Source organism: Melospiza melodia, chromosome 21 (genome assembly GCF_035770615.1).
Source record: "Melospiza melodia melodia isolate bMelMel2 chromosome 21, bMelMel2.pri, whole genome shotgun sequence".
NCBI classification, from domain to species: domain Eukaryota; kingdom Metazoa; phylum Chordata; class Aves; order Passeriformes; family Passerellidae; genus Melospiza; species Melospiza melodia.
This window is the reverse complement of record NC_086214.1, coordinates 1,131,580-1,156,032: the sequence shown is the minus strand read 5'-3', so window position 1 is coordinate 1,156,032 and position 24,453 is coordinate 1,131,580.

Below are 24,453 nucleotides of genomic sequence, written 5' to 3'. Positions count from 1 at the left end.
TTCCTTTCTCACTCACCTCAGGGCCAGCACTGCTGATTACACGCTTCAGGTGACCTGTAGTGGGCAGGGAAAATGAACCAGATGGTGTGTGAAAACTGCTTGGGCTGCTGAATCCAACAGAAAAGTCAACCCAAACAGAGAAGATTTCCCATTTTGTAACATCCCTCCAGGAGGTATATTTCATTCACACAGCCAGCAAGGAATCAGGACAGCATTCTTGCTTTTGCCTATACTTCAACCTGTTTAGCCAGTAAATGAATACAAACATGACCAATAAAATCCAAATTGTTCTTTAACACTCAATGCTCCTGTTCTAGAAAACACATAAAACAGCTTTTTAAATCCACTCCTTCAGGTCTTTTTTTTTTGGTTTTTTTGTGTTTTTGGTTTTTTTTTAATCAACTGCATGCACTAATTCTCTTTTATTTGCTGGAAATGCTTGCCCAGAAATGCTTCCCCAAAATCCCCCTGAGCTGTGGCAGACACTCACTGCTTTAGAGTTTGCATTTCCTTGCAAAGAGAATCACTAGTTAAGCACTTGGTAAAGGGTCAAGTTAGACAGTTAAATCCTTTCATGACAAAATTTAAACAGAAATAAGCTTTCCCTGAATTCTGGGAACAACTGCAGAGATTTTAAAAGGCATTCCAAGAAGGTCTGCCAGTCTGCATTTTCAAAGGTGTCTTGCTTGTCCCAGCAAACTGAGGAAATGACAGAATCTGCTGCCACAGACTCTCCCGTGCAGGGAACGGAAGCCCTGCCGGTTCCCCTGCAAATGCTGCCCCTGTGGCTACAGACACCCCCTTTGTAGCTGAACGTCATGACGGGAGCTTTACCAAAGCACTGGCATCCTAATGCTCTTTCTGTTTCAAAATCAGAAACTCCGTCAATAAGAAAGAGCAGGAAGACATACAAAAGCCAGGTTAGTTTACACCCTAACCAAGCAGAAGGGAAACCTCTACTTACGTGCAAAGTGTGTTATATAATAAATAGAAAAGGAAACGCCATAAGCAGCAAAAGCTGCTTTGGCAAGGTGGTGAATCATGCTATTAGTGTTGTGCAAGTTTGCCCCAACACTAAAAGAACAAGCCTCTTGTCAGTGGGCAGCTTCCCACTGACAAACACCCGGACCAGGAGGGGACTCCTGCTCTCAGCAGGCCTTGGGCTGCCCTGACACTCAGGCCTTCCGTGCACCAAGGCAACCTTCTGATGCCACTACGACAACGTGGCAACCATGGCCTGACATCACAAAGGGACAGCTCTTTGTTGGTCTGTGAGTTTATGCACAGCAATAACCAACCTTCCCTACAGCAAACACAAAAGAGCCTGGGAAGTTCTTCTCTGTCACAAAGCAGCACAAATTCCCCTCATGAGCCAAACCCTATTGTTCAGGGGATCCAAGAGGAACTCCAAGAGTGTCTCAAGCACCTACAGCCTGTATTCCAGCTGAGCACTCAGATGGGACCCAAGCAAAGGAAACCAGACCAAGACAATGGCCCACAGCATTGCACATGTGAGAAATGACTCTCACTTTTAAAATTTTAAAGGTTTAGTAAACCTTAACAAAGGACTGACTAAGAAAAATTATTGCAATGGGAGTCTCTGTGACTAGCAGCCACCTGGTCATTTACAAAAAGGACGCTCTGTCTTTCATACTCTCAGCTCCTCCAAAAGTTTTGTCAGTCAACTCTTTCTCTGCTGTCCATTGGTGGAGATTACTTTCCTGCATCCTGACTGGAGGTCAGGTGTTGTTACACCCTGCCTGCTGGTCACAAGCCAGCCCTCCCCAAATGCCCTGACTACCAAGGCTATTACAAGGGGGATGGGAAAGAGGACTATGGGAGGATATATTACAATGCCATCACTACACATTTGAACATCCACATAACATCTGCTTCTTAATTGTCAGAGCCAACCATTGCATTACTCATCCAGAACACACAGAACCAGGAGAGAGGCCACTGTTGGCATCACAGCTGAAATCCTTCCTAACAAATCTCCCCACATATTTGCACCTTTATTGGACATGCCCAGGGCTCCGGTGCGGGTACATCTCTGCCTTTCTTCCCCTTTGGCAGCAGTTGAAATGGCAGCATCTGCCCACCAGCAGCAGCTGCTCCAAGCTGGGAACGCCGCTGGCGGCGCTGATTTCCAGAGGCTTCTGTGTGCCAGGGGAAGCCAAGGCAGGAGCGGGTTGAACGGTGCTGGCGCTGCTGCTGCTCTGTGCCAGAGAGCCCCGGCTAGGCAGGGCACGGTGCCCACTGCGCTGCGGGCTCCTTCTCCTGCCACAGCTGGGCACACCTGGCAACAAGGCATGACAACCTATGGGCAAGCCAAGGGGTGTCTGGGGCTGCACTGCTCTGCACACACCCAGCACAGCTGCAGCACACAATTTTAACCCTCAAACAGGTAAACTAAAGGGAAACAGCTGGAAAAGATTTCATTTGAACCATTCCTTATGCTTCAATAGAAATGACCAAAATGAACGTTATTGAGCAGGGCCCAATCCACACTGCCAACTCAGTGTGAGAAAAGAGGCATTACTTTATTTCAGTGCTGGGTGCATGAGGAATCACTTCCCTGAAACATGCACACCCACGGGTTAGTATCCACGGAACTAAGACATGACTTTCATTACTTTTATTCATTACTTTGCTCAAACTCACAGGCTAAACATTCTCACAAAGTGTTTGACATGTTTAAATCACTTCCCCAAAATTACTGACATTTAGAGTAGGGGTCTCTTGAGGGTCTCTGGTGGTCATGTGGTGAACCTCCTGTTCCTCAAATTCTCCTTCCATGGTTAAGAGCCTTCTTCTCCTTGAATGCATTGCAGCTATGTCCTCATTAGGCCCGCTGTCTTTATTCTCAAGGCTAAGACATCCACTTGCACACATTAACCACTGGCGTGAGGGAAGGTACGACTAAGCACTGCCTGTTAAAGATTAACACATTCACAATTTGTTGCAGGTCAACACTTCCCCAACATCTCTCGTTCCTTCTCTGGGAATCAAACACAAGCATTTTGTGATCCCTGAGCCCAAGGCCGCCTCCAGCCCTCCTGTCACCCAGCAGCCCTTCTCTCCTCACAAACAGCAGGCCCAGCAGGGCCTTCCCTCACTGGCTCCGTCACCAGCTGTGTCAGGAGTTCTCTGTCACACACTGCAGGACCATCCTGGACTGTTTGCTCTCCGCTGCACTCTGTTGCCAGCAGACATCCCCACCCTGCTCCATGCCCCTTGCAGAACCCTGCACCTGCTGTCCATGGGCACCTGGCAAGGGGAGGCACTCACGGCAGAGATGCACCAGCTGCCCTGGGCAGGAACTAAAACCCTCTGGCGGCACAGCTGCTGGCCTGGGTCTGGCACAGCTCTGCACGCCCCACTCCTCATGGGCTTTGGGCTGGAAATGCAATTGCATTTTCTGCCTCATGGAGAAACACCAGGGCTGCACAAACAACGGCCAGCAGGCCACATCCCAAAGGCACTGCAGCATGGAGCTGAGAAGGAAGAAGATCCTTCCCCAATTCCTAACCATACCAAAACCACCATAAATGGGATTTTTAATCTTCTGAATGTAGAATTGATTCACAGGGTGACAAGGGAATCTTCCAATGGAGTTGAAGTTTGGTAGAGTTTTTATTCTGAGTCCTACTCAGACTGTTGATTTGAAAATTTATTTTAAAATATTTTTAAAAGGCTGTGCAGTCATACAGTTTTGTTCTAATACCAAAATGGCTAGGTGAAATGTACTGGCATTTTAATTACATCCAAACTGATTAGACTGTAAAAGCTTTCCTGCAGAATAGCCACTAAACAAGAAATGAAAATTTGTGGACTGTTGACTTTGCAAATTTCTACTAAACTTATCAGACAATGAGGCATTTTTAGGTAGATCATAGAGCAAACTAATTCCCATGGATAACTTGATTTGGATGAACCTGTTGATTTCAAATTAAAACTGCCAGCACATACTAAGTGGAAATCTGAATACTCACTTCCATGAGCTCTGAATTATTAGATAGTCATTGTTTGCCATATTAACAAAAATTAACATTCTGGCTATATTTTTACTTACAGTCAGCTCTTCAACACTCTTTGTAACACCAGAATGAGAGTTTGTAGCAATGTGAACCATGGGTTGGTGGAGCATTGCAGAAGGCTCTTATGCCAGCACTAAATGTTCACATTTACCATAGCATCACTTCTTGCATTTAATTTCAAGCTCAGTTCCTGCAGTATAGATTCACACTTGTAGTCTGTATTTGCAGTTGGTTCTTACTTTCCTGTCCAGAAAAAAAATAATGCTTGGATCTCATATCAAAATAAAACGAGGAGAGAGTCAGGTTCTGGATAGGTATAGCAAGAACTAAGAGATTTATTTGCAAATATGTTGAAGAGTTTTTTGTACATGCTGCAAAACCAGCAGATTAAAAACTTGCACTCTAACTTGCAAGCTGAGGTTTGCCTGTTCTCTCTGGACTGATTTCTTGAGGCCAGACACTGAACCTAACCAGTAAGAAAATCAAAACCACAGGAGTAGTTTGGAGAATATTGTAAATTATTCTGTCATGATGCTTTTTGCCAAAAAGTTCTGGCCATCATCCGATTGGAGTAATTAGAGGAGATCGAAGCCATCACACTGTGCCTGTGCACACAATTCCTTCCCAGGAGTAATCCATGAAGCAACGCTGACAAATCCACACCAGCAGCTGCTGCCACACAGACATGAAGCAGAGAATATGTATTTCTGCTACACTTGGACAGCTGAAGATGCCTCTGCTGAGCTAATTTTAGGGACTGCCCACCACAGATGAGACCTTGTGGTCAGTCTCCAGCAAGTGAGGGCAGTTAATATTCTGCCTAGATGAAGTAAGTCTAGCAATACATAGACCATGGAGCCTGAGGAAAGCCAGAAGCTGTGGGAGATTAAATTTGTTTCCGTGTCTTTCTTTTTACTCATTAATTACAATCAATTATTTAAAGAATGGAAACTTTTGGCATACCATTGGCTGGAAGGTTGGTCAGTCTTCCATTCATGACTCCTCTGAAAGCATCGCCACAGTGTTTTTATCAGTAGCTCTTCCATCATCATGGCTCACACAGCATTTCCTGCAGCTCTTGCTGGAGTCAGGGAAAGGCACCAGGAGAAGGGGGAGGAAGCTGTGTGCAGAGACTGTGTCAGCTGAAGAGACATTTGTTTCCTCTGATTTGGCTGAATGGCTGCAGGAACCTTGCTGGCACTGCTGGCGGGGTGGCCTTTTGCAGGGCTGGGCAGAGTTTGGGGCCCAGGATCCCTCCTCTCGGTGGGACACCAGGGTGAGCAGCCCCTGTCCCAGGCAGGAGCAGAGGTTCTGTGGCTCTGCCCGGGGCACAGGGACCTGCCACTGCCATGAGCTCCTGCCGCGGCTCCTCTGGGGCAGCTCCTGCTCTGCAGCGATGATGGGCGCAGCTGGGAGTGGCTGCAATGGAGGGGGCTTCCAGAGGGCTCTGCTGGTCTGCCACACTGGAGCCAGCAGAGCTTCTGGAAGGAGTCTCCTCTTGTGAGCTGCTGGAGCTGGAGCTGGCACTGGCCACAGAGCCGCTGTGTTCATCCCTGACAGGACCAGAGCACAGCAGCCTCTGGGCCTCCTTGCTGCACGATGGCACTGAGGAGGCCATGGACCAGAGGTTCAGTATGTGTGACTCAGTTTCCTGATAAACTGCGCTAAGAAAACCCTGCAGATCTAAGACACTCCAAGAAATCTGTTGGCACGTTGGGAACTCAGAATTGTTTGCATTTTGAACAATTGTCCTATGAGCGCTTTTGATTGTTTTTGTAATTTTGTGTTGATTCAGTTGATCCTTCAGAGAAGCTTTCCTAATAATATAAAACACCGGGAATTGTGGAGACCCTGGGGGGCATTCCCTGGTCTAGGGAGACACAAGAAGCTTCCCTCAAACGCTGTTAGACCCCATTGGCTCCTTCCCCTGTTCCTGTGTCTGTTACTGTGCTCCTGAGCCACACCTTCCCTATTCCCTGATTGGCCCCCTTGTCTTTGTACTGCCCCGAGATCAGGGTCAGCCCCCAGGCCCCTGTGGAGACAAAGTGAGACCCTCTGTGTGTGGGTGCTGGGAGCTGAACATCTCCCTGCACAGCTGAATAAAACATCTGTGGAGATTATGCAAAGGTCCTTTTTGCTTCTTTACCCTGGACTATGCTAGCAGCAATTCAGACTGCTACAGAGGAGAAGCTGCAGTACTGGCACCAAGGTTTTGGCAACTTGACCATAGGCACAGAGGGTGTGCAGGATGCTGCTCTATGAATTCCTTAACCAGCCATCTCTGGTGCTGGCATATTCCCTCCAGCTTCTGGTGCAGCCAGGGCCACCTTTGGTCCAGCAGATGACATTGTTATTTGAAAAATTGGGCCCACTCCTTGGGCAGGAGGCCATCCACAGGCTCTGGTCCTGCAGCCCCTGCTCAGCTGGGGACAGTGTTCCCTGTGGGGAAGATGGAGCAGACATCACAGGGTCTGGGGGGTTGTTTTCAGCAAGGTGGCCAGGCTCTCTCTCTGCTGGACTCTAGCAATTGTTTGGGGGAGCTGATGGCAAATTGTATGTAGTCCTGTTCATCCTACTCAGAAAACATGACAGCTTCTATCATTCTTCTGCAGAGTTGGCACGCTGGATTTCTCTTTGTCCGCTGCAGGATGCAGCCCAGGCAGAACTGGTGGTGACAGGGCAGAGAAAAATTCACATCCTTCTTAGAGCCCTGGCAGATGGGGCAGCTCTGTTCTGTCCCCATAGCCATGTCTGTCTGTCACAGCAGCAGGGAAGAGCTGAGGACCTTGAGCTGCTCTCATCAGCAATCTTGCTTGGCCAGAGCCCAAGCCCGAGCCAGAGTGGTCCAGGCTCTGTCAGTGCCCAAATATAAGCAGGAAGGGATGTTGTATCACAATCCATTCCTTGGTGAAGGAGGTCCATAGCAGCCTCAAGAGGCACCTCAGACACTCAACAGTCAAGGCAGTAACATATGGACAGGACACAGATGGCAGTTCACGGCTGGGAGAGCATTCGTAGGCATATCCAAGGACAAATTTCCCAGGAACTCTCCACAGCTCTGGAATCTGCCCACCAGCTTTGTCAGAAGCTTCAGCAGAACAACCAAAGTCCTAAAAAGCAGCTCCCAGACACTTTTCCTACCATCCTGCCTGAGTAGCCAGGTTGCCTGTTGCAAAACACTCTTTTTCTCCTCTTCCCCAATGCCCTGTGGACACTTGCGGCCAAAATAAAAAGCTCCTGGCCCTCTGTGTGATGTGACAATACAGTTTTTATATTTCCATGCTGGGATGAAAGAAAGCTGTGCTATGGGTCAGGAGAGGCCCGGACCCACTTGGCCTTCCTGCAGGCTGAGGGGGTCCCAGCAGACATCCTGCTGCTTTTTTGGGGAATGTGTGAGGGGGAGTGGAGGGGGTGACAGAGAGGCCGAGATCACAGAGTGGAAACTCAGCTCCAGAGTGGCAGTGCAGACTCTCCCTGCTGAATGCCTGCTGGGGCTGGCAAAAAAGGAAAATGCCCCAATAACAGCCCGGTGGCACTGTGTCTCAGGGACAGGTACAGGGAGGTGACAACAAACAGCAGCATGGCCCAGTCGCACAGCTCCTAGGAAGCAGTGACAGAGGGGCCTCATGTGCCAGAGATTTCAGAAAGGCTGTCTTCTCAAATGGCCACTCTGAAACCCCTCTCTTTGCCTCTTGGGTTTGTGAATGCTTTTGACAGCCACAGCATCCTGGGGCAACGCGTTCCATGATTTCATTAAGCACTCCTTGAAAAGCACCTCCCATTGTTCAACTGAGCTGCTAGCCTGGTCATTTCAGAGGGTGCTGCCTTGGTGGAGAGAAAAATCAATCTTGTGCCTTTCAGGGAGCTGAAGGAGGAGGGACTCTTCACCATCAGACACCTGGCTGGGTCCCATTCAGAGGTCCTGCTTTGTAGACTTGGTGAGGTTTGCTTGGCAGTTACCAGTGAGGTGAGAACATTGTTCTGAATTGTCCCCCATACTTCATACACAGTGTGTAGAGTAGGTATGTGCTTGTTCATCTCCATGTGTGCTCAGGGTCTGCCTTCATTTCTGGTTTTAGACCTGATACTTCTAGTGTCTGTCAGCTATCTGTAGGAACTGTGGGTACATGCTGCTGTATTTACTGGCAGGTTCGGTATCTGACACTCATCTTTGAGTGTGGAGCCTTTATAATGCAATGTGCAAATGCAGAAACTGAGACACTATCGACGTTATTTGCCAGAGTCCCAGTCTCTGCCCAAGATGTAATACAACACTGCAAATTATTCTGTCGACCTGAGCCTGCGTTTTCTGTTTCCTGGCATAGTACTTCAGCTGCTGGTGTTGATTTTTTGAACAGGAGAACCTGACTCTTTTACCTTTATGACTTTTTCCTTCATGATTTGAAAGCAGCTCTTTATTTATTTTCTAGTAAAAGGGCCTAAAAACAAAGATGTGGACATTTAAGAAGGATTAAATAGAACACTTAATGAAATTTTTATTTACGCCTGCAGTAAGCAGGTCTGAAGCCAGAAATTGGTGCCAGAGTAAGTGCCTTTTTGTGCTTGTGCTCTCCTGCTCTTCTGTCCTTGTATGTTCCTCTGGACACAGTGGGATGTGTTGTCATTTCCTGGGACTTCTGTTGAAGGCAACTGGTTTTCTTTCCAAGGTGATTCTTATGTTTCCCCTCATGGCTTCCACAGGTGACCAATCTCGGTTCCAAGGTGTCCTGCTCTGCCATTGTCACTCTGGGAGAGCTCTCTGTGACCTTGAAGAAGGACATGGACTCTGAGGTGGATGAGGTTGCTCGGGTCCCTCTCCAGATGGTGTCCAGCTCTCCAGAATTTGTTCAGAAAGCAGCCAGTCAGAGCCTGGGGATCCTGGTGGAGAATGTGACTCCTGCACGAGCAATGACTGCTCTCATGGACATGGGAGTCAAGTAGGTTCTTCTTCTTTTAGTGATGTTCTTCACCTTTGTGTGTGTGGGAGGGAGAAGGGATGAGACAGAGAAGGGGAATGGTGGGAGGGAAGGGTCCTGTATCCTGCATCTTCTGTGAACTCAGTGACTTGATTCTCCAACCAACCTCACTTCTGTCCTCTCATCACCTATTTCTGCCCTCCTGCAGCCCATCAGTTCTCAGAATCACAGAAGTGCAGAATATGGGGAGCTGGAAGGGGCCCATCAGGACCATTGAGTCCAGCTCCTGGCCTTGCCCAGAACAGCCCAAGGGTCACACCAAGTGCCTGAGATTGCTGTCCAAATGCTCCTTCAGCCCTGTCAGGCTTGGTGCTGTGACCACTGCCCTGGGGAGCCTGTTCCAGTGCCCAACCACCCTCTGGGTGAAAAACCCTTTTTCCTGATGTCCAAACTAAAGCTCCTCTGACTCAGCTTCCTGCTGCTTCCTGGAGTTCTCCCAGTCTGTCAGATTTTCCTAGATGTGGTGACTGATGGGGAAGGGAAAGTGCCTGCAAAGGCCAAGGATAGAGCCTTGTGCTTTTGTGGGCAGAGGGACAATTGCAATTGCAGCTGTGAGCAGTGTTTGGTATTTCACAGTGCTAACCACAGAGGCCCTGGGAAAACCACGTCTCCTCATGATGCCACTAACTTGAGAAATGAGGAGGGTCCTTGCCCCCATGGAGCACATGGGGGACAATCTGCTGGGTGTGGCACAGCCTGCACAGCAGGTGCAGCTCCTGCCAAAGGAGTCTTGTATGACTGTCATGGCCTTAGAGCTCTACTTTCTATTCAAAGTGATGTTTCATGTTAGCCTTGAGATGATGAATCACTTTACGGGCACGTTCACAGGCTGACAGCCATGGGACAGTTGAAGCAAATGCTGCCTTAAATGTTGGTGCTGGGCCTGATAGTTCCCAAGAGACACTCTCTAGAACAGGACAGCCTGGCTAAACTGCCTGCCACCCTTTCCTCAGCTTTCCAATAGGGTAAAACATTCAGATGGATCCATTGCCAAGCCCCACAGAAGAAACAGGCTGCATTGCTGGATATTCTGCAACTTCATAGCCCACAACGTGTTTTCCCTGCATTTTTTGTTTTCCAAAGTTCTGCAGATTTGGGGATACATGGGTGAAAAGAGCCTCAATCCTGCAGCAGGTCTCTGTGGTGGGCATCTGCCCCTGCTCTCTCCATTGCCCTTCCTACTCATGGCAAGGGGGGCCTGAAGCAACTCCAGACTGAGGACAAGGTGAAGGCAATCATGGCTGAGCCTCACACAGAGGTGAGGGGGGAGCTGGGCCAATCTCTGCTGGCAGGAAGGGTCTTGTGGCAGCCCAGAGAGGCTGTGCACATTGCCAGGGAACAGCTGTGCCCTGCATGTGCCCCTGCAATGAGCTGTGCTGCTGCCAGTGCCCCTGGAGCTGTGGGGCTGCTGAGCTGTGGGGCAGGCAGAGGAGCAGGAGGGTGCATGTGCAGCTGAGCCATTCCTGGGGAGCACAGGGCTCTGGGCTCCCTGCTGTCCCAGGGCAGCCCAGAGGCCAGGCTGGGCCTGTGCCAGCTCTGGGCAAGTGGCTCAGGGTTTGCCCTGGCCTGCCTCGGTGTCTGCCAGCAGGAGCATGTTTCCCTGTGCAGCTGTTTGGACATTTCCAGGAAATGTGTCCCATGAAATATGGAGCTTCAGATGCTTTAGGTTTGCATGGTGGCCTCTGTTAAACTTTGTGTCTCCGCTTTGCAGATCTGACTTGTTACAGTCTTACCGAGAAGTTTTCTCTGGACACTTCCGATGTTCCCTCACCCACAAAGTCCTCGCCTCCCGTCCAGAAGAGCTCTCTCTCCTCCAAACTCAGGAAGAAGCTGCCGCCTGTATGGAGAGTGTTTGAAGAATAGGATTGATGCGTTAGGCTTGATAGTTACAGCTGTACATATGTTCTGATCTTTAGATGTAGTTTTGAATTAATGTGTTTTGATTCTGTCTTTAAGTTTTGATGACATGTTTTTAATTCTATATATTTCATTTTGATGATGAAAAAAAGTAAATAAATCAACAAAATTGAAAAAACCAAGAGGAGAAAGTGAGACCAGGACCTGCCAGCCTAGAGATCATGGGAGTGCAGCTCACTCGATGTGCTAGTGTCTCACCACATCCTTTCCTCATTGGGCCTCTCCTCTTCCTCTTTGGCCATGGTTTCTTTGTGTCATTTGTGCTGCTCTTTGTTACTTAGCATTACAACAGAGTCACCTGTTGACCTGTTTGAGGGACAATGGATCCAAAAGATCCTGTCTAGTCAAAGGTTTTCTACCTAGGTGTGTTCTGTGCTCACCAAAGGCCTGAGCAAAGAAACCAAGAGAAGTGTGCCCAAATCCCAAAGCTTTGCTCCTTTGCAATCTCCCACAGATCTGGCTCACAGGTGTCTTCAATCACAATTCCATAGGTAAGAAGAGGTCGTGTATTTCACTGGGAAATGATACACTGCTTTGGCAAAGTCACCTGTACGTATATTTACCCGGGACAGCAGTGCAGCTGTGTTGTTTGCACCTTGTTTGCAGAAGGATGAGTGCACTGTGAGGCCAATAACAAGTGACAAGGGTTCCTCAGATCTGCACTGCAGCCTGGGTGCAATTCAGCCCAGAGCTAGGGATCATTTGTTCCCATGGACCAGTGCTTGCCAGTGGAATGAATTCCTGCACAGCAGGAAGAAGCAATTCTGGATTCAGCTCCAGCTCTTGGTGGGCTGCATGATCATTGACAATGCTGCCTTCCAGAAATTATTCTGCAGTTTCCTTTCATAGTCATTTGCAGCTTTGAAACTTCACATTTCAATTTGCTTTGCCTTAGGGAAAAACACTTCTGGGCCCAGTGCAAACTGAAACCTTTTGACAGCAAAGTCCTTATGGTTGCCAGCTTCTGATGTTACACAATGTCACCTGGCTCCATGTGTTTGTTTAGCTCTGGATCTAGTCCCGGCCTAGTAAAGCCCAGGCAGGCTGGCACATTGCAGGGAAAACTGGTCCATGAGCTTATGGGGTTGCCATCAGCGGCAGAGTGAATGTGCCCTGTGGGGATTCCTCTGGAGACAAAATTAGGGACCTACCCCATGCCACAATATTCTCTTAGATCTTTCTAAAATATCCTAGAAAAGGCTGTGAAACTTCACATCTCCTTGCACACCCACTGTTTGGAGAGGGGCGTTTTTGTCCCTCCTCAAAGTCATTGCCCTTGCACATCAGAAACATGAACATCCACCAACAGGAATGATGCATGGTCCTGCTGCTGCTGCTGCAGAGCTCTGGGAAGGTCAGACCTGGGTGTTACCAATATGAGCACTTAGTTAGCATTCCATGCTCCTTCAGGCTGTTCAGATCTCAGGGCTTTTTGTTTCAAAGCAGCCACTGCACCATCTCTAGGGAAGAACAGGAAATGGGAAACAGTGACTTGCAAGGGTGTGGGGGAAAACCTGAGGTGTCTGCATCAAAAGATGAATGGGAAGAGTGTAATTGCCAAAGCAAATGCTTCATTAAGATAGCAGGACCAGTTCTTTACTGCATGCTTGCATGAAGATCATTTGGGATCTCCTTTTTGTATCTCATGCAGAAAAGGAGCTCTTAATAATACCACACTACTTAAACCAGATTGGGATGCAGCTCTGTAGTGGTTCACAATGAAGCAGACTGCCTGCTTTGTCACTGCCAGCCTGGTGAGACTGCAAGGGACCAGAGTGTATCCCATGCCTGTTTTGCCTCCAAGCAGAGCTTGGTTTTCCTCATTAGTGTGGAGTAAATACAAGTGTAATAAAATGGACAATTAAACTGGCCACTTTGGAGGATATGCTCATGCTTTCACACATCAGTCATGTACCTCATACACCCACGGCTTGTTACTCATCAAGAAGTATTTTAACAAAAAAACCTCAGCTCTCATGTTACATATGAAGAAAATTGCACAAGATCATCAAGAATTCTGCTGTCAGGAACAAGACAAGAGCCTTCCGACACTCACTTGCAGCTGTCCTGGATTGCTGCAGCCCTTTGTGAAAAGCTGCAGAGTGTTTGGAGTTGGTTTGGGCCTTTATGAAAGATCTGTGGAGCAGTGTGCAGGGCTCTCCTGGCAGGAAACTGTTTGTCCAAGCCCAGGGACACGGTGCCGGCAGGAGCGGATCTGCCCTGCTCCCAGCCCGAGAGCCTGTGGGCTGAGCCACGCCGGGGAGACAAGGCAGCGAGGGGCTCCAGCCCAGCTGCTTCACTGCCCTGCCCGCTCCATGGAGCTCTGCCATGGGAGAAAGCCGACGCCGGACGAGCCCCCGAGCTTCCATCAGCTGCTGGAACTGCTCCGTGACAGCTCCTGTTCTTCCGAGAGAGACCCCAGCGCCTTCTTGTAACGCGTGTCATGGGAGGATTCTGTTTGTTAATAAACTGTTGGGGTTTTCCACTTTCATCTATTAGTAATAATTTCCTATTGCTGGAAAGGGGTTGTTGGAACACTTTAGAGGAGACAACTTATTGCACAATATCCTGTTTGAAGTTGTCTGAAACTGTGTGAGACAGATGGCTTCACACAGGAGCATCCCCAAGGCTGCTGAGGGAAAGGCACAGAGGAGGACAAACCCAGTATTTCTGAGGGAGACTCCTTGACACCAAACCAACCTGAGTGGTCAAACAGCAGACCTGATGTTTCGAGACATGGGCCACAGGGGAAACCTTTCAGTGTGTTTGGTCCAGGCTGGGTTATGCTCGAGGCAAATGTGTGTCAGTGTGTTGGATAATACTCTTTTCTTGACCTAGAGATGGTGACACTGAGAGGTGTTTTAAAAACTTTTATTCCATTTTCAGTCTCATGAGAAGGGTGAGACAATACAGATGTTATAATTCACGCCATCACAATCAGAAGCCAACTACTTCCTAATTATAATACATTATAAGCATTTCTTGGTCTATCAGCCTTTTCGCCATGGCATGTTGTAGATGCCTTAAAGCCAATTATTTGAAACTACTCCTAGTGGGTCCCACTACAATGCATCTTTCATAGCTCTGTTTTTCCAAAGTCTTATTTGCAAGGCCATCTTTAGAAACTTTTTTCTAGCTCCATTTCTCTCTCAACAATATCTGTCCTATTCCATGGAAATTTTTAAGTTACCATTCCTTGTCTCAAGATTTATATACATATTCATACTTTGTGGGCCTTCTATTAGGCTCTAAAAACTTTCTACAAAACCATTTTCCACATCAGTGCACTTGGCTCCTTCTCTCCTCATTGTGCCTGGCAAGCACAGGAGCCCAGAGCTCCTGCAGAACCCATCACAGCACTCAGTGGGAGCAAACTTGTGTCCAGTCCTCACCTGGAGCTGTGGTGCCCAGCATTCCACCACATTGGAATGAGGAACTGTTCCTGCTCTTTCAGAAGGAGCTAAGGAGCTTTGGCCTCCAGATCAATTGTCTGCAGGCTCCTGCAGTGCCTGGTGCTGCTCCCTTGCCAGAGGCACCCCAGGCCAAGGGGGCACATCTGGGCTGCTGTGTATGGCTCTGGGGCTCCCTGTTCTGGGCAGTGAGGAGGAGCTGCAGAGGCTCTGCAGGACTGACAGGATGGGCTTTGGGGCTGGCAGGAGAAGCTGAGGGACCTGGGCTGCTGGAGCTTCTGAAGAGGAGGCCCAGGGCTCCTCCTGCAACTGCTGCAAGGGTGGTTTCAGAGAATCCCAGAATCAGCAAGGGTGGAACAGGCTGTGGAGATCATCAAGTCCAGCCTGTGCCCTGACACCACCTTGTCTCCCCTGAGCCTCCTCCAGGATAAACAACCCCAGCTCTCTCAGCCACTCCCCACAGCTCTTGTGCTCCAGACCCCTCCCCAGCCTTGTTGCCCTTCTCTGGACACGCTCCAGCCCCTCCATGTCCTTCCTAAATTGGGAACACCAGAACTACAAACAGCAATCGAGGTGCTGCCCAAGCAGTGCCCAGCACAGGGGAACAATCCCTGCCCTGCTCCTGCTGGCCACACCATTCCTGAGCCAGGCCAGAAGCCATTGGCCTTCTTGCCCACCTGGGCACACTGCTGCCTCATGTCCAGCCTGATGTCCATCAGTCCCTGCAGGTCCCTTTCTGCCTGGCTGCTCTCCAGCCCCTCTGGCACCTGGTTGAGGGAGGGATGCAGGGAGGGAACAGGTCCAGATCCATTCCTTCCTGAAATGTGGTGTTTGCTGGCACTGCCAGTTCCCAGATCTTGATATTTCCCTATTCTGGCACAGCCTAAGTGCAGCAACTTGCTGGCAAAGAAAGCCAAAGCCAAAACCAAGCAAATACAAGGTACCTACAGCAGCCCGATCTCGGGTTTGCTGACACCGCCAGTACCCAGATCGGGAATGTTTCAGATGCCTGGACAGCCTAATTCCAGCAGTTTGCTGGCACAGAAAATAAGCATCTGGCAATTTCCCAGTGCCGGCACATTCCCCACCAAGATCTGGCAGTGCCCACATCTGGCAATTTCCCTCTTCTGGCACCACCCATATCCAGAATTTGCAGGCAAAGAAAGCTAAAACCTGGCAGTTTCCCCTTGCCAGCACCGCCCAATCTGGAGTTTGTTGGCAGCAGGATCCCAAAAAAGATGGAATGAAAGAAGGAAAGAAAAGCGGAAGGCATCCAGACCCAGTCCTTCCTGGAGCCTGGAGCCTGAAATGGGCTGTTTGCTGGCACTGCCAGTGCCCAGATCTGGAAATTTCCCTATTCTGGCACAGCCCAAGTGCAGCAATTTGCTGGCACAGAAACCCAAAACCTGTGGCAGCTTCCTGCTACTGGGTCTGGCACCACCCCCACATCTTGTGTTTCATGTAACCAGAACCCAGATTTGGAAATTTCTCAGTGCCAGCAGAGCACAAATCTGGAAGATTTCTGTCATTGGCAATGACACCACCCAGATTTGGTGTTGGCTGGCAGTGCCAGTGCCCAGATCTGAAAACTTCCTGGTGCTGGCACAGCCCAAGTCCAGTGATTTGCTGGCACAGAAAGCCAAAATTTGGAAATCTGCAGGTTCTAGCACCAGCACCATCCAGCTCTGGTGTTTCCTGGGACCACCAGTGCCCAGATTTGGAAATTTCCCGATGCCTTCACAGCCCAGGTCTAGCAATTTGGTTTTAGCTAGCTTAGGAAGAGAAGTTCCTTGGACTGTGACTTTCCTTTTTCTCGGAACTATTTAAACCTGCTCTGGACTGAAAACCCAGACAAACACCGGCAGCAGCTAAACACCTGTGGCCCACCAAGCTCTGGGACGCTGCATTCCAGCGCCAGAGGGACTTAAAAGAGACCGAGTGAGCCAACTACAACTCACAAAAAGGACTTTCTGAATTTGCCATCTCCACCACTGTCAGAGGTTTTATTTAATATTATTCATTTTTCATGCTTGTGAATACTTCACTTGTTAAATAAACTGGGGCTTTTTTCACTTTTCTCGAGGGAAGTCTTTTCCTGAACTAGTAGGGGGAGGGGCCATTTGAACTTGCTTTCTAGAAGGACCCCTTTTGGAGATTTCCTCCCAAAATTTGCCCTAAGCCAGCACAGTCATCATGAAAATTTCACCAGTGGCGTAATTTCCCGGTGGCAAATCTTGTGACAGAAGCTTGACCTTGTTCTCCATGAGAGATTCTTGGGAAGAGCAGACAGGAGAAGATTCCTGGAAAACTGAAACAGCTTTCCAGAACTAAAATGAAAGAAACAATCCAAGATGTTTTCCTCTATTTATTTCTATGCTCCCCTTTTCTATGTTGCATCCCAGTAATTCCAGATGCACCTCACCTCTAAGATTGGTGACTTAGTGATTTTTAGACACACTAAAATACCATGAGCCACACACAGTTTTCCTTCCCCTGTTTTTACAGGAAAGCAACACTGGAGATGTAAGTGCAGTGTTGGGCTCAGGTAGGAATCCTACCCCAAGGGAAGGTGGCCCTACAGTGTTTGACCCTCAGCAAGGACAATGCACAGCAGCAAGTGAGGGGATCGCTGTGCCAGCGTGCAGGAGTCAGGGCTCTGCATCCGGGCTCAGCACTGCAAAGTTCCCTTGTTTGGGCAGATGGATGGGCTGTCCCCGGGGCGCGCGGGGCTCGAACGTGGGGCTCGTGGGGCGAGCGGGGAACGGACACGGGGACGAATGGCCCCGGTGCTTCAGTTCCAGCAGCAGCAGCGGCGGCAGTGGCGGCAACAGCAGCGGCGGCAGCAGAAGCGGCGGCAGCAAAGAGATATTTTGGATTACTCTCTTTCTTTCTCTTCTCTCTTTCTTTCTCTCTCTCTCCCTTTCCCGCTGTCGAGCACCCTTCTCTCGGGGTCCCTTGCCCGGCGTCCCTCTCCTCTCCCCGCCTCCTTCTCCCCTGCAGGGCTGGGCCATGCCCCCGGCCCGCCCCCGGCCCCGGGCGGGGCTGTCCCGTGCCCGGCCCCGGCTGTCCCGCCGCGGTCTCGCCTCCGCCCGGCTCTGGCCGTACTGGCGGTGGCGCTGCTGGGCGAGCATCGGTGCCTGGGGCGGAGGCGGCATCGCCGCCCTTTGCCTCCGCCTGGCCCCACCCCGGCCCCAGACCCAACCCCGGCCCCGCCCCCGTCCCCGGCCACAGCCCCGGTCCCAGCCCTGGTCCCGGCCCCGGCCCCGGCCCCAGCTCCTCCCGGGGCCCGCGGAGGACACACGTGACGCGGCCGCTCCCGCCGCCTCCGCTGCAGCTTCCCCGGCCCGAGCTCCGCCGCTCGGCAGCGCGGCCGCCGGCCCTGAGCCTCCCGTGCTGCGTTCCCGGGAGCGAACGTCTGGGCATGGCCGGCCCGGGGCGGGTGAGGGGCGCTCGGGGACCGTCGCTGGCCCCGGGCCGAGCGCTGACAGCCGCGTCCCGCCCGCAGGGATGGCGCAGGAGGCCCTGCAGGAGCAGTACTGGCTGGGATCGCTGCTGGGGCACGGCGGCTTCGGCAGAGTCTTCGCGGCCACGAGGCTCTCGGACGGCGCCCGGGTGAGTGGCGGGGCCGGCGGCGGGCGCAGGAGGAGGGGATGGAGGAGGAGGAGGGCGGAGGGCGGAGGATGGGGCTCGCAGTGCGGGCGGCGAGCTCACCCTGCTGCTGCCCTTGGCTTGCAGGTGGCCATCAAAAGGGTGCCACGGAACCGCGTCCGGCACTGGGGCGAGCTGGTGAGTGAGTGGGGCCAGCAGCCAGGGCTGCCGGCCAGGGATGAGCCGGGGCCCGGCACAATGGGAGCCACCAGGACGCCCCGAGGGAGAGCGGGCGTGGGGCCAGCGCAGGGCGCAGAACATCCCGGGCTGGCTGAGGGCTTCCCCAGGCCTGGCACGGCATCGCCCCACTGACGGCATCGTGCTCCTCCCGCAGCCCGACGGCACCAGCGCACCCCTGGAGGTCGTGCTGCTGGCCAAGGTGTCCACTGGCTTCCCCGGTGTGGTCCAGCTGCTGCAGTGGCTCGAGCTCCCCAACTGCATCGTGATGGTGCTGGAGCGGCCAGAGCAGTGTCAGGACCTGCAGCGTTTCATTCGGGCACGGCGGTTCCTGCCCGAGGAGGAGGCGCAGGAGCTGTTCCGCCAGGTGCTGGAGGCCGTGCGGCACTGCACCAGCTGCGGGGTCCTGCACAGGGACATCAAGCCAGAGAACATCCTGGTTGACCTGGACACCGGGCAGGCCAAACTGATTGACTTTGGCTGTGGCACCTACCTGCAGGACACAGTCTACACTCACTTTGCAGGTGAGCCTACACAGGGCTGTGCTCCCGCTGCTGACATCTCATGGCCCAACATCTCTCAGCCCAAGCTGGCTGGGGCAGTGGGAGTTCTCCCTTTTGCTGCCAGTCAGGGCACTGAATCTTCAGCTGAGTTGCTTTAGAGCGGGGCTGGGTGGGCAGCCATCTTCCAGCCCTGCTGGCAGCCTTTGCCAGCCACTCTGCCCAGGACTGGGGCTGTGCTGGGGCAGCCAGCCCGATCAAAACCCCCGTGGGTGGGGGTAGCAGAGAGGGAGGGTGGAACCTGTGCCCCAGCCACTTTGGTGTGCAGATGAGAGGAAGGGCTTGGGCTGCTCCACTCGCCCTGTTTGCCTTGGCTTCATTATATTTTTGGGGCAATGCAGGCAGGGAGGATAAGGGCACGTTTTTCCCCAGCATGGAGTGGGTTTTTCCTTTGCATGTCATGGGTGGGCCTATCCAGGGCTGCCCTCTTCCAACACCAGAGGCTTCTTTTCCAACCCTAACTTTGTGCACAAGTCCCAGGTGCTGGCGAGAGGGCAGTGGTCACCCTGTGTGCCCCTGATGCAGCCCCCGCAGGCGCAGGGATGCTGGGGCCAGGCTCTGGGAGCAGCAGCATCCCCCTGATGAACTCCATCTGTATTCCATAGGAACACTGTCCTACAGCCCCCCAGAATGGAACGACTTTGGCTGGTACCATGGCGAGGCAGCAACGGTCTGGTCCCTGGGCATCCTGCTGCACCAGATGGTCTGCGGGGAGCACCCTTTCAGGAGGGGCCAGAACCTCAGCTGGGGCCAGCTCCCGCTGCCACAACGGCTCTCTCAAGGTGGATCCTCTTCTCTGGGCACGGGGGGAATGCCAGTGCTGGGAGACAGCAGCGGGGTCGTGGGCATCCCACTCTGGCAGCTGCTGAGGAGGTGGCACATGTGCTGCTCTCCTCCAAAACAGGGAATTGATGGGAAAGTTTAGGCCCAGCTCTGAGCACATCCAGCATGGCCTGGGCACGGGAATAGTGAGGTAAAGCAGACAGGAGTGTGGAGAGCATTATTAATAATTGGTTAGCTGAGAAAGGCCACACTGATATAATGCCACTGGTTAAACTGAAGGAGAAAAGTCAGCAGTCAGCAAGCTGAAAGGAAGAGTCAGCAGTGACCTTGCTGCAACATGAGGATAGGGAGTTGAGATTAGTCCTGAATACATCCTAAGAATATGTAGAATGTATCAAAAGTAGAACCATAGGAATGTAGAAGTAGGCGTAGGTGCTGATATGTAACTGACCAATCCTGAGCTCAACTTTTGCAATATGTATGAAGCTCATTATTAACTGTATTTAACCCGCCGTACTGATCAATAAAATCGAGCCTGTGATGATCAAACTGATGTCCTGGTTCCCTTCCGTCGACAAATGGTGGAGAATGCGGGCATAACCGAATCTCTGCCCTTTTTCTCGGATTAAAAGAAAAAGGGATTACGCCACGTTCGAGGAAGTTGGGTTTGGGTCCCAGCAGCCGGGACGGTGCCGGAATTTGAAGCACCCTTAAGGTTCACAACTGTGACTTAAGCCAATACGTGTCCGCCGGAGCCTGGAGAGCTGCAACAGCGCGCGCTGATTAATAGGTATGGATAGGCAAGCGGCATATGATTTATTTACCGCCTATTTAGAGCGGCGTGGGATAAAAGGGATAGATTTAAAAAAGGAGTTACCAGGGTTATTAGCTTATGGCCATGCTAAGGGTATCTTTTCTAATCCTCATACAGTTCATGAGTTATCAGAGTGGAGAAAGTTTGGGAAATATTGTGGGATACAGTACTAGATGATGATAAGTCAGCAAAGAAATTCGGGAAGTTATGGCAGGTGGTGTATAACACGTTACTTCAGCAGGTCTCTGAGAGAAAGGCAGCAGAAAGGGCAACAGAAGCTCATAAGAGGAATATAGGGTATGGTCGTGAAGATGATCCCCTGGCACCTTCTGTAACTAAGGTACTTATGCCTAAGAGTCCCCAGCAAAGTGGTGTGGAGGATTTCTCTATAGGCGCAGTGGAACCGTCTGCACCTTTCCTGTCAGAGGGGGAGGGCGAGTCGGATGGTGGGGGTAGGAGCAAGCCAGCTTTGCCTCCGCCACCAGCTTCAGGCGGGTCGGATGGTGGGGGTAGGGGCAAGCCAGCTTCGCCTCCGCCGCCAGCCTTGCCTCCGCCGCTTCCCCTCAATGAGCCGGCTCAGGTTACAGCTTCGGTGGGGGGGTCACCTCCCCCACCCGAGCCGGCTACAGCGGGGGGGCGGATTGCCCCCCGCAGGCTGGCTCCGTGTGAGCCGGCTCCGGTTTCACTGTCAGCTCCAGCGGGGGAGGGGGGGCTCCCGCTTGCCCCGCACGAGCCAGCCTCTGCTTCACTGCCCCCCCCGCGCGAAAGCTCGGTGTCTGCACCGAAGCGCCAGCAGCATAGCACCCTTAAAGGGCCAGATCCCATCCCAGGGGCACACCGTGATCCATGGGGGGAGATGGCTAAACAGAGGAGGGAAGCTTGGGCTGCTTTGGCGAAGGAAGTAATGCAAATGGGGGATGGTGAGGCGGTGGAAATAGCTTCTAGTCTTGCATGTCCAGTCACATACACACCACAGTATGATGCACAGGGGAACCTTACGCATAATATAGCAGAATATACTCCCTTAGATTGGAAGTTGTTAACTCAGCTACGTTCTACGGTTAGTCAGTTTGGAGTAAAAAGTGAACCTGTTAAGCAAATGTTAGATTATCTTTTTAATACTCAGGTTTTATGTCCTAATGATTTAAGAGGAATAGTTCGGTTGATATTCACTCAGCATCAGCAGTTATTATTTAATGCCCATTGGCACGTGTTGGTAAATGAATCGGTTGCTGTACAACGAGCCCAGGGAGACCCATTACATGGGGTGACAGTAGAGGAGCTGATGGGCTTAGGGGCATATTTGCGTACAGAGGCACAGATGATATCGGGAGCTGATAAACTTAGAGAGTCTATGAGGTTGGTGCGTGCTGCAATAGATATGGTTAAAGAGCCAGGAGGGTTACCGGCTTATATGGGTATTAAGCAAGGAAGGGAAGAATCATTTGGAAATTTTATTGATAGAGCAGCTACTGCTATAGATCGTGCAGGTGTGGCAGATTACATGAAGAGGGCGCTATTGAAGCAGTGTGCTTTGCAAAATAGCAATCCAGCAACCCAGAGAGTGTTGGCTACTTTAGGGGCATATTGGACTATTGAGGAAGCATTAGAGCGAATGGCATTAATGCCAACAGCTTCACAGGCATTTATAGCAGAAGCCTTAAAGGAATTAGGATTGGGGTTGCAAAAGCAAGCAGAGTCCACTCAAAATCAGGTGCTAGCTGCTCTTGCTCCTCTCCGAAATGGCTCTCTGGCATTCACTCAAGGAGGTTCGAAGCCATTCCTCAAGTGTTACCGATGCGGCAACGAAGGACATACACGCCGAACGTGCCGAGCAACTAGCGTATGGTGTCAACACTGCCGATCCAGCTCCCACAACACTACGGCTTGTAGGCGCCGGTCGGGAAACCATTTGCAGAGCGCGCATCTCGGGGGCCGCGCCCAGACACAAGTTGCCGCCGTGACATCGGAGACACCAGCAGCTGCCGTGACATCGCTGCCACCTCCTGTCTGCAACCCGCAACAACCGGGAGCCTCGGCTTGGACTTATCAGCAGCAGTAGACGTCACACTAATGACAAACCAGCCTGAGAGGATACTCACTGGAATAAAGGGTCCTCTTATATTAAATGGACAAACATGTGGAGCATTATTGCTGGGACGTTCCTCTATAACTATGTTGGGATTATTTGTTTTGCCTGGTGTTATCGATGCGGACTTTACAGGGGAAATACAAATTATGGCTTACACCCTTTATCCTCCGATTAAAATTACAAAGGGACAACGCATTGCACAATTGGTACCACTGTCACAAATGACATCAGGAATACAATCATTTACTGGACAAGCACGGGATGAAAAAGGTTTTGGCTCTACTGGTGTTACACTTTTAACTGTGGATTTACAAAATAGACCAAAACAAAAGGTTGAAATTACCTATGGGCATCAAAGCATAACCCTTTATGGATTATTGGATACAGGAGCAGATACTAGCATCATTTCTCCAGAAGCATGGCCACAACATTGGCCTCTATTTCCCTCATCAAACATGCTCACAGGAGTAGGAGGATTTACATTGGCAAGCAGGTCGCCGTCTTTGTCTGTGTGCATTGAGAATCAACAAATATCTGCTGTGTTTTCAATTGTTCAACTGCCTCCTACAGTTTCCTGTTTAATTGGAAGGGACATTTTAACACAATTGGGAGTGGTGTTAACTAATCAGCACCCTTTGGGGTAATTGCCATTGCTTGGACTTTCCCCATTCCACTCACCTGGAAAACGGATACACCGGTGATGGTTAAGCAATGGCCATTAAAAGGGGAGAGTCTTATGCATGCCCATGAATTGGTACAGGAACAATATACAAAAGGGCACCTACGACTGTCCACAAGCCCTTGGAATACACCTATTTTTGTAATCAAAAAGAAATCAGGGAAATATCGTTTGATACATGATTTGAGGGCTGTAAATGACCAAATGGAACCAATGGGGGCCTTACAGCCTGGTCTTCCAAATCCAGCTATGATTCCAGAACACTGGCCACTTTTAATTATTGACCTAAAGGATTGTTTTTTCACTATTGGCCTGCATCCTGATGACATGAAGAGATTTGCTTTTACTTTACGAGCAATAAATCGTGGGGAACCAGATAAAAGATTTGAATGGACATCTCTTCCGCAGGGCATGCGCAACTCCCCCACTTTATGTCAGCTTTATGTTGATGCAGCATTACAGCCACTACGTCATAAATGGCCAGCAACTATAATATATCATTACATGGACGATATTTTGTTTGCACAGCAACAGCCATTCTCCTCTTTACAGATTAACACCATTATAAATACTCTTGCTGCATATTCACTTGCTATTGCTGCAGAGAAAATTCAGACTACAAAGCCCTGGAAATATTTGGGATGGACTTTGACGGATCAAATAGTGATACCACAAAAATTGGAATTACAATTGGACATTAAAACTCTACATGATGCACAGAAGTTGCTGGGAGACTTACAGTGGCTGAAGCCTATTGTGGGAATACCAAATAATTTATTAGAAGCCCTACGGCCTTTGTTAAAAGGTGTGGACCCTACTACTCCTGTACACCTGACAAAGGAGCATCATCTTGCCTTGCAGCAAATTAGTAACTGTGTACAGCAAGGGTATGTGTCTCGTCGACAACTCGACCACCCCATTGACCTTACTATCTGGAATAGCCCTTGCCACTTGCTTGGTGCTCTCTCTAAGTTGCAAAAGAAAACGGGGGAGATACAGGTGTTGGAATGGTTATCACCACCACTACAGCATAAGAAAACAATATCTTCAAAAATTGAACAATTGGCTGCATTAATCAAAAAGGGGCGTCTCAGAATTCTTGAAGTGGATGGTAGAGAACCTGCTACTATTAGATTGCCTATGGAAAAAGAAACCTTGGACTGGTACTTGATAAATTCAAAGAATTTACAAGAAGCATTATTGATGTCACCTGCTAAAGTAGAGACTAGTAAATTAGTGCCTAGAGTTTTGCAATGGATGACAGAATGGAACTGGATTACTCGACCTTTAAGAGAAGAAAACCCCATAGAAGGAGCTATTACAGTTTTTACAGATGCAGGAAAGAAATCAAGGCGTG